Below are 11,994 nucleotides of genomic sequence, written 5' to 3' on the forward strand. Positions count from 1 at the left end.
TATGCATGTTTGTTGGGAATAAGCCATCTAGCACTGGGAGTTAGGGGAGGTGAGCCTCTCAATCCTGCTATGCCCACGAGGCCAAAGCCTCCATTCCCCAGGGCCACGTGGCTTGTGCAGCTCTGAGCCTTATTACTCAATCACCATCTTCGGTATGTGTAGTTGTCTCCAGGAGTGCTACATGGTTCCCCAGGCTCAGATCCACAGGTATCCCTGAAATTGTTAAAGAATTGGTTTTTGTACAAAATAATGACCGTGATCAGAACAATAACAGAAACTGGTTTTAATATGTACCCAGCTTAAATGACGGGTTCAGCTCCTGTATTGACAGTTTCTAACGATGCAAGATTATTTTATTCTTCATACAAAGTCACTCCTCAGATTAATGTAGCTCCGTGTTTTTAATCAATACTGGAGTCATTTCAAGGTGCATTTGGACAGGATCTCTAACTGCAGCTCCCACATCCACACCCAGATATCTCATTCACAGCTTCACAGGGTCCAGGGTGTGTTCTGTTTGCCCTGACTCTGCCTCTCTTGGGCTCCCCCATCCAGTCCTCCTGAAGCCCCTCGTACTTGTCTAGAGCTCTCCTGAGGATATTCTGGAGTTTCCATCAACCCCAGGCCACAGAAGATCTTGGAGCAGCCCCACAGACATGTTACATTCCTCCATCCCTGGGCCAGCACCCTGGCTGGCTCCCTTGGAAGAAAAATGAAGGTCCTCCTGACAGGCGAGCATAAATATTTTCTTTCCCAGCCTGGTTCAGATGGGGATATTTTCTGTTAATAAAGTGGCAGCTGGCTATCCGGGAGTGTCTGAACGTGGCCTTCCCTGGCAGGGAGCACGTCATCTACCACTGTTCACACCCCCGACAGATGACAAGACTTTGCTGGCCTTGCTCCTTTCAGGAATGTGCCTCAGATGGCAGAGAGTGGGCAGGGAGCATTCACTTCACATCAGTTTTGTCTTCTCTCTCTTGAGGGCCTGGGAGGAGCAGCGTGAGCTTGCAGCTCTTGGCAAGCATGCCTATCGGGAGCGGGGCCATCGGGCGTCCTGTATTACACGATGCAGCTTTATTTATGGGGCAGGAGGGAGTGTTGGAACAGGCTGGGTCGTCCCCCTTTGAAAGGTGCTCAGACCAGAAAGGGCAAAACACGACGTAATGGGAAATTGTGCTTTTCTTTGAGGCATGTGGCCTGGAAATGGAGCTGCAAGGCTCGGAAAGGTTTTGAAATAACATTTCGGGTTGGAGCCTTCCCTGCCCCCACCTGGAAATAGGCGTGAGGATGGAAAACAGGGCACCTCTCCTCACCACTCGTCACCAGCCAGCGCTGTTTGAAATGAAAACAAAAAATTCTTCCTTAAAAGAAAATGTGTTTTCCAAAGTACTGTGAATTCTCCCCTTGACTCCCAAAGCCACAGAAGGTGGTGTGAAGGCGCAGTTCGCAGCTTGGAGCTTTGGAGGCTGTTTTGGGAAGAAGGCAGGCGCCACTGTTAGGGTGAAGCATCATCACCCTCCTGGGTGTTGGGGATAGCTCTGTGGCAAAACTGGAATTCAGTCAACAAGCATTTGATGAGCACTAGGCCTCTGGGGGTGGAGAAGGAAATGGCAACCCACTCCAGTATTCTTGCCTGGAGAATCCTGTGGACAGACGAGCCTGGTGAGCTGCACAGAGTCGGACACAACTGAAGTGACTTAGCATGCTTGCATGCAGGCCTCTGGGGGAGGGCTTCCCCGGTGGCTCTGTGGTGAAGAATCCACCTGCAATGCAGTAGACTCACAGGAGACATGGGTTCAATCCCTGGGTCAGGAAGATCCCCTGGAGAAGTAAATGGCAACACACGCCAGTATTCTTGCCTGGGAAACCCCATGGACAGAGGAGGCTAGCAGGCTGCAGTCCATAGGGTCATAAAGAGTCAGACATGACTGAGTTACTAAATAACAAAAAATAACAAAGGCTCCTGGGGGACAAAAAAGACACAAAGATTTCAGGTCACCTGGTTTCAAATATCTGCTATATCTGGTTGTCTGGGGAAAGTTACTCAACCTTTCTGGAGTGTTGGTTTCCCCATACATAAAATGGAGCCAATAATGCAGATCTCAAAGGACTGTTAAAAGGATTCTCCTGAACCCTGTGTATGAAAGAGTCCACTGCAGCACTTGGCTCCTCAGCATGTTTGCAAACTGTTCGAAGTTGGTGAAGGAGCACTCAGAGGTTTCCTATGCCTGTAGAACGGGGCAGAGCTCCTTGCTTTTGTAGTCAATACCTTCTGGGATCTGACCCAACTGCTTCCCTCACCCAGCGGTCAGGATTCTCCTACTGAAGTCAGCCTGCCGGCAAGCCCAGTCAACCACAGCCCCTCTGCTCGTACCAACCAGCTGCCATCCCCACGTGCTTGTCCATGCTGTTTGCACACCCCCAACACCCCGAAACAGTCCCCTCCCTCCTCACCGCCACTTTCAACCGGATGCCTTCACTTCAGGGATAACAGGACCTACCACTTTCTGTGTGCTGTGCGTCAGACACACCTTGTACGTTATTTTACAGGATCAGAAAAGACAGAATCAAGAGAAAACAAAAGGGGGATAGGAAAGAGTTTCCAGAAGAGGAATGATGTGGTCATATTTATCACAGAAGAAAGCACCCTGGATCAAAGAGGCATCTGGGGGTCAAGAGGAGGCTGAGAGGTCAGGGAGAAGGCTAGGGTGAGGAAGAGGCTGAGGGTCAAGAGGGAGGTTGTTGCAATGTCCAAGCAAGACAAGATAGCGATAGCAGCTTTTAGACAGAGAGAAGAGGCTGGATTGGAGACTTCACTCCATTTATCCATTCAGGACATACATATGCAGTGGGCACCTATCTATTCATTACGTATTTAGTGGGCAGGCTATATGCCAGCTGTGGGGATACAGCAGGGAACAAAGCAATACAAAACCCCTGCCCTCCTTGAGTTGGCATCCTAGCGGGAAAAACAGGATCAACAAAATAAGTAAGAAAAATGTACAGAGCACTAGACAGAGGAGCGTGGCATGCTGCAGTCCATGGGGTCACAAAGTCAGACACAACTGAGCAACTCAACAACAATGGTGTGTTCAGTTCAGTCACTCAGTCGTGTCTGACTCTTTGTGACCCCATGGACTGCAGCATGCCAGGCTTCCCTGTCCATCTCCAGCTCCTGGAGCTTGCTCAAACCCATGTTCATTGAGTCGGTGATGCCATCCATCCATCTCATCCTCTGTCAACCCCTTCTCCTCTCACCTTCAATCTTTCCCAGCATCAAGGTCTTTTCCAGTGAGTCATTTCTTTGTATCAGGTGGCCAAAGGATTGGAGTTTCAGCTTCAGCATCAGTCCTTCCAATGAACACCCAGGACTGATCTTTAGGATGGACTGGTTGGATCTCCTTGCAGTCCAAGGGACTCTCAAGAGTCTTCTCCAACACCACAATTCAAAAGCATCAATTCTTCAGTGCTCAGCTTTCTTTATAGTCCAACTCTCACATTCATACATGACTACTGGAAAAACCATAGCTTTGACTAGATGGACCTTTGTTGGCAAAGTAATGTCTCTGCTTTTTAATATGCTGTCTAGGTTGGTCACAGCTTTTCTTCCAAGGAGCAAGTGTCTTTTAATTTCATGGCTGCAGTCACTATCTGTAGTGATTTTGGAGCCCAAAAAAACAGTCTCTCACTGTTTCCATTGTTTCCCCACCTATTTGCCAGGAAGTGATGGGACCAGATGCCATGATTTTTGTTTTTTGAATGTTGAGTTTTAAGCCAGCTTTTTCACTCTCCTCTTTCACTTTCATCATGAGGCTCTTTAGTTCCTCTTTGCTTTCTGCCATAAGGGTGGTGTCATCTGCATATCTGAGGTTATTGATATTTCTCCCAGCAATCTTGATTCCAGCTTATGCTTCATCCAGCCCAGCATTTCTCATGAGGTACTCTGCATATAAGTTAAATAAACAGGGCGACAATATACAGCCTTGACGTACTCCTTTCCCAATTTGGAACCAGTCTGTTGTTCCATGTCCATTTCTAACTGTTGCTTCTTGACCTGTGTACAGATTTCTCAGGAGGCAGGTAAAGTGGTTTGGTATTCCCATCTCTTGAAGAATCACAGTTTGTTGTGATCTAAGCAGTCAAAGGCTTTGGCGTAATCAATAAAGCATAAGTAGATGTTTTCCTGGAACTCTCTTGCTTTTTTGATGATCCAATGAATGTTGGCAATTTGATCTCTGGTTCCTCTGCCTTTTCTAAATCCAGCTTGAACATCTGGGAGTTCACGGTTCACGTACTGTTGAAGCCTGGTTTGGAGAATTTTGAGCATTGTTTTGCTAGCATGTGAGATGAGTGCAATTGTGTGGTAGTTTGAACATTCTTTGGCATTGCCTTTCTTTGGGATTGAAATGAAAACTGACATTTTCCAGGATAAGTGCTATGGAGAAAAATCAAAGCAGGGGAAGGAGATATAGAAGGAAGAAGTCAGTGATAAAATTATAGATGCAGAGCCACAGAAAGCCTTAGCGTAGCTTTTGAGCAAAGCCCTCAGAGGGCCAGCTCTGCAGATGTCTGGGATACCCCCCACGCAGAGGGAAACAGGAGTGCAAAGGCTCAGGGCAAGCATGTGCTTGGGGAGAGGATTAGGAGAAGAGGTCAGAGATGAAAAGAGGGCTGGATTATAAAAGATCTTGTGCATCCCAGCAAAGACTCCTTAAGGCACCTTGAAGTCAGGGGTTTGGTGATATGCCTTGGGCAGGCCCCTTTCCCATTCTCACCCTGATTTGTCACTATGGAGGCTATGAGTAGTGCTACATGTGATTGTAAAAGCTTTGAGGTTCACTCCATGTGCTGAGCAAACAATCAGACCTTGCAATGCTCAGAGATTCTCCATGTTAAAGTCTTCAGACCTTTCTAAGTCCAACTTGCAGTTTTGGAGGTGCTGAGGTAGTGGTGCTGACCTCAGGTTGCAGAGGACCCAGCTCACTGGCCTGGGAGCCCCTCCCACCCAGCCTGCTGCCTCTGCCCCCAGGGGAGTCGGGTTGACTTCTGGCAACTCTGGCTTCTCAGCCTTGGCCTCGTGACCATGACTCTGGATCATGCGATATGGATGCTTTCCTTGTCACTGATGAGTCTTTACTCATCATTCCCTCATTTGTGCTCCTTGATATTCATTTATATATTCATTCCCTCCCTCAGTCTGTTTGCTTAGTCCTGTCTTCACTCATCCCTCACTCACTCAGTTATTTAATCACTAGTTTTCCTCTCTCGTGGCATTTATCACAAGAGAAACTAAATAAGAAATGAATTATGTGACTCTCAGTGTGAGCCTGACTTTTCAGCTGAAATGTAAGGGCATGAGGGCCGAAAGCATGACTTATTCCCAGCTGTCACACCAGCATCTGGCTCACAGAACATGCTCTAGGGACTTCCCTGGCAGTCCGGTGGTTAATACTCACATTTCCAATGCAGGAGGTGCAGGTTCAATCCCAGATTGGGGACTTAAGATTTTCCATGCTGTGCAGTTAAAAAAAAATCACATACTCTGTAAATAAACTCCTGTATCCATTCCTTTACTAATGCTTATTCATTCATTCAGGTATTTGTCAAACCTCTGCACGTGCCAAACTCTGGCCCTGGCATGTTTTAAAATAAAAATAGGAAAGAAGAAAGTATAGAGAAACATCATCTGAGGCCCTGTCATCTATCCACTCCATTTGTCTGTTCACTCTTTGATTCTTCAATCGACACTTACTGCTGTCACTTTGTACAAAATCTGAGCTGGAAATTGCTTTACCCAAAATGATCAAGGGAAGGTTGGGGCTGGGTTGGAGTTGGGCCTCAAAGAATGGGTAAAATTTTAGGAATAGCAGGAAAGAAATGTAGTCACAGTGAGGGAAGAGCATGACAGAGGCTGCAACGAACATCACAGGATTCTGACTGCAAATAATCCCTTCTTGGTAGGTTGCTAAGAGCTGTCTGCTATACAGATAGCTTGGGTCAAATCATGGAGGGTTCTGCTTGCTGGGCATAAGAATTTGCTGGGGACTTCCTTGGAGGCCCAGTGGTTAAGACTCCATGCTTCAGTTGAGGGCCCGAATTTGATCCCTGGTCAGGGAACTAAGATGCTGCATGCCACACAGTGCAGCCAAAAAAATAAAAAAATTAGGGTTTGTTGTGCTCCAAGGGAGACTGACTTGAGTCTTTCATTTCCAGTTGTGCAGAGGCCAGTGGGGCAAGCAAGTACTGAACGTTTTCCGCTGGGTGTCCCTGGAGCAGTATGACTTCCTTTTTTCCCTAGGAGAAGGAAAAGGCCTTCAAAAATGGCTTAGATTTCCTATGCTAAGTCGCTGACTCTTTGAAACTCTGTGGACTGTATCCTACCAGACTCCTCTGTCCATAGGATTTTCCAGGCAAGAATTCTGGAATGGGTTGTCATGCCCTCCTCCAGGGGAATCTTCCCAACTCAGGGACTGAACCTGCATCTCTTACATCTCCTGCATCAGTAGGCAGATTCTTTACCACTAGCACCCCCTGGAAAGCCTCAAGTTTCCCCAACAGGATCCAAATGGCTTTTACAAAGCTTTGTGATGACTTTAATGCAAATGAATCAGAAGTTTGTGAATTACGTTTTCTCCCCAAAATACATAAGCTAGTGGAAATCAAAAGGAGAGTGTTTAGGTGTAGGAACCTGTGTCTCCAGGACTCAGTAGAGCCTCCCCGGTCTCTCAGGCAGAGACTGGGGGTTTCTGTGGGATTGTGGGGAGGCAGGGCCCAAGCCTGGGCACCCAAATCCTTTGAGATCACTTGTGGGCCCATCTTAGCACCAACTGACGCACTAAGGAGGTGCCAGCTATGTGGTGCCACAGTTCCAACCCACAGACTCGAATCTTAACAAGGACAAAGGATGCTCAGCCATCTGACTCTGAAGGTCCTCGAGTTTTCTGGGCCCTACAGGGCCCCGGCAGAACTCCTAGACTCCTCTTGGCCCCTTAACTGGACGGAACTTTCTCCTGCGTCTAGGTGTCTAGAGGGGACCAGATCCTCTGGCCAGCCAGGAAGGAGATTAAACATACGATAATGACAGAAACACTGGGATCATTTCAAAACATTCTCTCATATGTAATAACATTCAGCTAACAAAGCACCTTCATAATCAGTACCTCATTTGATCCTCATAAGAAACCAAGGGAATGGAAGGTGGTAGGAGCAGATTATAATCCCCATTTACTTACAGGTGAGGAAACTGAAGTATAGAGACTTTTTCCAAAGTCACTCCTCTGAAGGGCCCATTGCATCAAACCTCCAAAGCAGTAACAGCACGGCATCCTTGTTCAGTGAAGACGGTGTCCTGGGTAGAAAGAGCAGTAAGTGGTTCCTGTGGTTGAGATGGACCATTGGAGGCTATGATCTTTCCTCCTACCTCCTAGTGATCTGTGGTTGGAAGGCAAGACAACAACCTGCAGTGGGGTTAGGGCTCAACAGTGAGGGGGATCAGGGCTCTGGGTGGCCTAGTTTGGGTTCAGCCAAAGCAAGAACCAGAGTCCAGGCCGCCGGACCCCAAGCCAGTGTTATCACCACTACACCTGCCCTGACACTGACCTTGCCAAGCCCACCCTATATTTGCAGCCTTCCTGTCTGTAGTGAGAGGTCGTGAGAAAGAGGCCTCTCAGGGTGCTCTCAGGGTCTGGGCTGCTATGACCAGGTCCAAGCTCAGGATGTGAAGGTGGACAGTGAGAGCAGGAAGTCCCAGGGCTCCAGGGGTGGGGCAGGCTTGTCAGGAAAGACAGAGAGCACTAAAGCCATCCTTGACTGACCCACCCTCACCCCCCAACTTCCTCCTCTCCAGCCTGGAGGTCCCCACTGCTCTCACATCTTGTTGACTTTCAAATTTACAAGGTGTGCTGACTGCCAAGGCCCAGGGACGATTACACACCTGGACCCACCTTAGGAAATCATCCTTCTCGGCCTGGTCCCCACCAGAAGCCTGGAGGTGGGGCAGGAGCACAGGGTGGGAGCTCTCAGGTGCTGTGGGAAGTTTAAAGAGGAAAACAATGACAAAGACGACAGCAGAGAGAAATCAAAGGCAAGTTTCATTTTTCTAAAATGAAAAGGGGGAGGGTTCAGGTTCAACTTGATTGATAGTCGTGCTCTGAAACTCAGCCTTCCTGATGCCACGTCTGATTCCACCCATCAGGGCTCAGGGTAGGGGGGAGAAGCTTTATGGTATTTGCTTGGTTTATTGGCTCCTCAGAAGAGGATATGAGGGCCCAAGCAGGTCTCTGGAGACAGAACCCCTCAAAAAAAAAAGCCAAGATTTATGGTTTCCGGAAACTCTCAAGGTTACTGAGCTGGGCAGAGTGGGCATTCCTCAGCCCTCAGGTTTAAGGGGTTTGGGGGGTGTCAGCTGGAGGCAAAGGAAACCCCAGAATTTTGGGAAACCATTTCCCTAAATATTTTCTCTTCCATCGCCTGCCTTGAGGCTCAGTGACGACTCCACGATGCTGGTGATCCCATGATTTCCGCCATCATTGTGACAATGGGGCAACTGAGGCTGGATTGCTGATGAGCCTGCCCACGTTGTACAGGATCAAGTGTCAGGGGGAAAGCACAGACCCAGCTCCCAGCCAGGGGCTCTCCCTCCCTCAGCTGTTGCCACTAGAGTGACCTTCGAGGCCAATCGTAAATCCTGGAGTCAGAAAACAGAAAGCATTTCTGGGGCTCTGGCCTGTGGCCACCTCTGTGTCACCCCACAAAGACTGGGGACAATAGCCATGCAGCAGGGCTCAGCAAGCTGGCTGAGGTATCCCTCTACCCCTGCATGTGACCATAGCAAGGGTGCCTGACCTGCCAGGGAGCGCCCAACTCTGCCAGGCCGGTGGACACTGGTCCTGGCCACCACATGGCTCTGGACATAAATGTTTCGTTAGCAACCTTACTTCACAAGTGCAAGAGGCTGGTTCCTGACATGGCCTTATAGTCTTCTGTGGCCCCCGTGAACAGGGTAAATTTGATTTCTGGGCTTAATTAAGGGACATGCCATAAATATTCATGCAGCAAAATGAGCCCCGGCTCACAAGTGCAGCTGCTTCCCGCTTGGGGGAAATTAACATCGTTTTCCAGCCCATGAGTAATGAGGCTCCGCTGCTGGAAAGAGGAGCCTTTTCAACAGCCTCTCCAGGACAGAGAGAGCGAGCCACACTCAGAGGCACCCACACACGGGGAGCCACCCCTCTGCCTCTCCAAAGACTCAGCTCTGCAGGGAGTCCCCACCAGGGCACTCAGCGAGCAGAAGACCCATGAGCTCTGTCTCGAAAACAGCGGCCAGCAAACCGCGGCCCAAGGGCCAGAGCCTCCTGCCACCTGTTTGTTTTCTTGTGTGTATGTGTGTGAAAGAAGTTTTATCAGAACACAGGCACACCTACTCACTTAGCTATTGTCTACGACAGCAGAGCTGAGGAGTTGTAACAGAGAGCTTATGGTTTGCGTGGTATACTAAGTCGCTTCAGTCGTGTCCAACTCTTTGCGACCTCAAGGACTGTAGCCCACCAGGCTCCTCTGTCCATGGGATTCTCCAGGCAAGAATACTGGAATGGGTTGCCATGCCCTCCTCCAGGGGATCTTCCCAACCCAGGGATCAAACCCGAGTCTCATGTCTCGTGCACTGGCAGGCAGGTTCTTCACCACTTGCGCCACCTGGCCCCTGTCTGGCCGTTCACAGAAAAAGTGTGCCCACTCCTGCTCTCAAAACTTCTCATCCATTTTTTATTAATAAAAGTCCCATACTATTGAGCTCTCTGGAATTCCAGGAACCGGAGCAGTTTTAGAATCATGTGGTCTTAGACTCCTCTGCGCACAGACTCTGGAATCAGTGTCCAGTCCCAGCTCTGCCTCTTCCTCAGCTGCAAGACTGTGTGCAGGTTACTTGTCTTTCTCTGCCTCAGCTTTTATCTATAAATTAGAGGTACCTACATGGGGAAAGAATCTACAAGAGAGTGGAGATCTGTATTATGTATGGTTGATTCACTTTGCTATATAACAGAAACTAATACAACACTGTAAATCAACAATACCCCAATAAATTTCTTTTTTTTTTAAAATTGGGGGTAATAGCAGTTCTGATCTCATGGAGTTGTTGTGAAGATTAAGGGAGCAAATATTTGTAAAACCCCTAGAAAACTGTTTGGCACAAGCATTATGTAAGTGTGCTGTTAAATAAATGGAAACAGTCTCCAATTTCAGAATCCTCAAGAGTAGAGAATTCTAACCCCCTAATCTGCCCGCTAGACCTTGTTCTCTGTGGCAACAGGGAAAGCCTGCATGTTTCTGACACTCTGCTAAATGCTTTACATGCATTATCTCATTTAATCTCCAAAACAACTCTTTGAAGTAGGAATTACTGCCAATTTACCTATGAGGAAACTGAAACTTTACGAAGGTTAGGAGACTAACCAAAGGTCACCCAGGGTGAATTGCAATGTGGGAACGTGAGTACAGGTGTGCCTGATTTCAAAGCCAACTCCCAGATATTCCCACCTCTCACCCAGGGCCATGGTCCCTCTTCCGTACCTGTCACAGGGTCCCCCAGCCCCTGCTGACACATGCTATGACAGGGCACTCACAAGCTCTGGAGAGATCCCACTGGAATCTGCTCTTGTATCTGTCCACCTCTTGAGTCTTAGTTCTGACTGTCCGCTCCAGGCTCTGAAAAGCCCTGGTGGGAGAATGAGGGCACTTCCAGGGCATCTCCCAACTTCCTGCGAGCCAGCAGTAGCCTGGGCTGCAAAGCGAAAGTGTCAGTTGTTCAGTCGTGTCCCACTCTTCGCGGCCCCAGGGACTGTAGCCCGCCAGGCTCCCCTGTCCTTGGGATTGTCCAGGCAAGAATACTGGAGTGGGTTGCTATTCACTTCGCCAAGGGATCTTCCCAACCCAGGGATCGAACCTGGGTCTCCTGCATTGCAGGCAGACTCTGCTGTCTGAACCACCAAGGAAGCCAAGCATTTACAGCAAACTAGACCTGAGTGGAAAGACTAAGCTCCTTTGGATAGAACACTCTTCCAGGAAGTCCTCCTTGGTGCCGACAAGCAGCAACGACCTCCCTTTCCCTCAAGGCTCCCAACACCCCTGCCTGAGCCATCATCGGACGAGACCAGAACCAAGCCCTAGTGTGAGACTTACTGTGTTAACCCTGGGGCCCTGTGACCCTTGTACTCTTTCTGCTTGCTTTCCAACTTTCCTATAGTTCTGTGGCACTGCAATGCTCGTCAAATGCTTGTGGCATCACCTTTATCCTCATAGCATTCTCGACCTGTAGGTCATTATCATTCCCATTTGTAAGATGAGGCACCTGAGACGCAGAGGGAGGCCGAACAGGAAGGAGGATGAGAGGAAAAACCTTCTGTGCGCCAGGCATTGTGTTCACCCCTTGCCTCACTGAACCCTGACAACAGAGGCGGCCATCCCACTCTACAAAGGCGGAGCTTGAGGCTCTGAGAGGAAACCGGACTTGCTTCATCATCAAGCACACACAGTCAAACTCTAAGGGAGGTTTTTTTTTTTTTTTCCCCGTTTTCCAGATGTGTAAACCAAGGCTCAGAGAGCTGGGTGGCTTATCCCACAGGGAGTCAGGCTGGAACCAGGCCTGCTGGCCATGGACAGAGAGCTCTCGCCCAGCCCAGCCATCCTCGCGAGGCCCAACACGCATCCTTTTGGGGAGTGGAAAAGGAAACACTGGGCCCTTTTACAGGGTTTCCGTGTGCACGATGGGGAGCCCCCAAGGATGGCCGGCTGGCCACGGATGGGAGGAACAGTTTATTTTTCCTGCGGGCCGCTCCGGAGCCTTTCAAAGGTGTGAAGTTCCACGGCCTGCAGAGGCTGCCTCTGCTGGCTATCCAGAGCCGGCCCTCCCCAGGCTCCAGCCTCGCAGACCTGGCCTCTTCATGCGCCCCCAGTGGGAACTCCCTCTGGCCCACCTGGCCTCCCACTCGCTGAAAGGCT

General features: G+C 49.2%; 1 long non-coding RNA gene across 1 annotated transcript; it reads right to left on the reverse strand.

Annotated features, from left to right (window-relative positions):
• Nucleotides 1-317: 317 nt before the first annotated feature.
• LOC122677458 lies at nucleotides 318-7,713 on the reverse strand. The gene is made up of 4 exons (XR_006335791.1): nucleotides 7,600-7,713; nucleotides 7,233-7,348; nucleotides 5,457-5,514; nucleotides 318-1,643 (listed from the first exon to the last, which is right to left on the reverse strand). It is a non-coding gene; the product is annotated as an uncharacterized LOC122677458 (long non-coding RNA).
• Between the last annotated feature and the right edge of the window lie 4,281 nt (nucleotides 7,714-11,994).

This window comes from Cervus elaphus, chromosome 20, assembly GCF_910594005.1.
Source record: "Cervus elaphus chromosome 20, mCerEla1.1, whole genome shotgun sequence".
NCBI classification, from domain to species: Eukaryota; Metazoa; Chordata; class Mammalia; order Artiodactyla; family Cervidae; genus Cervus; species Cervus elaphus.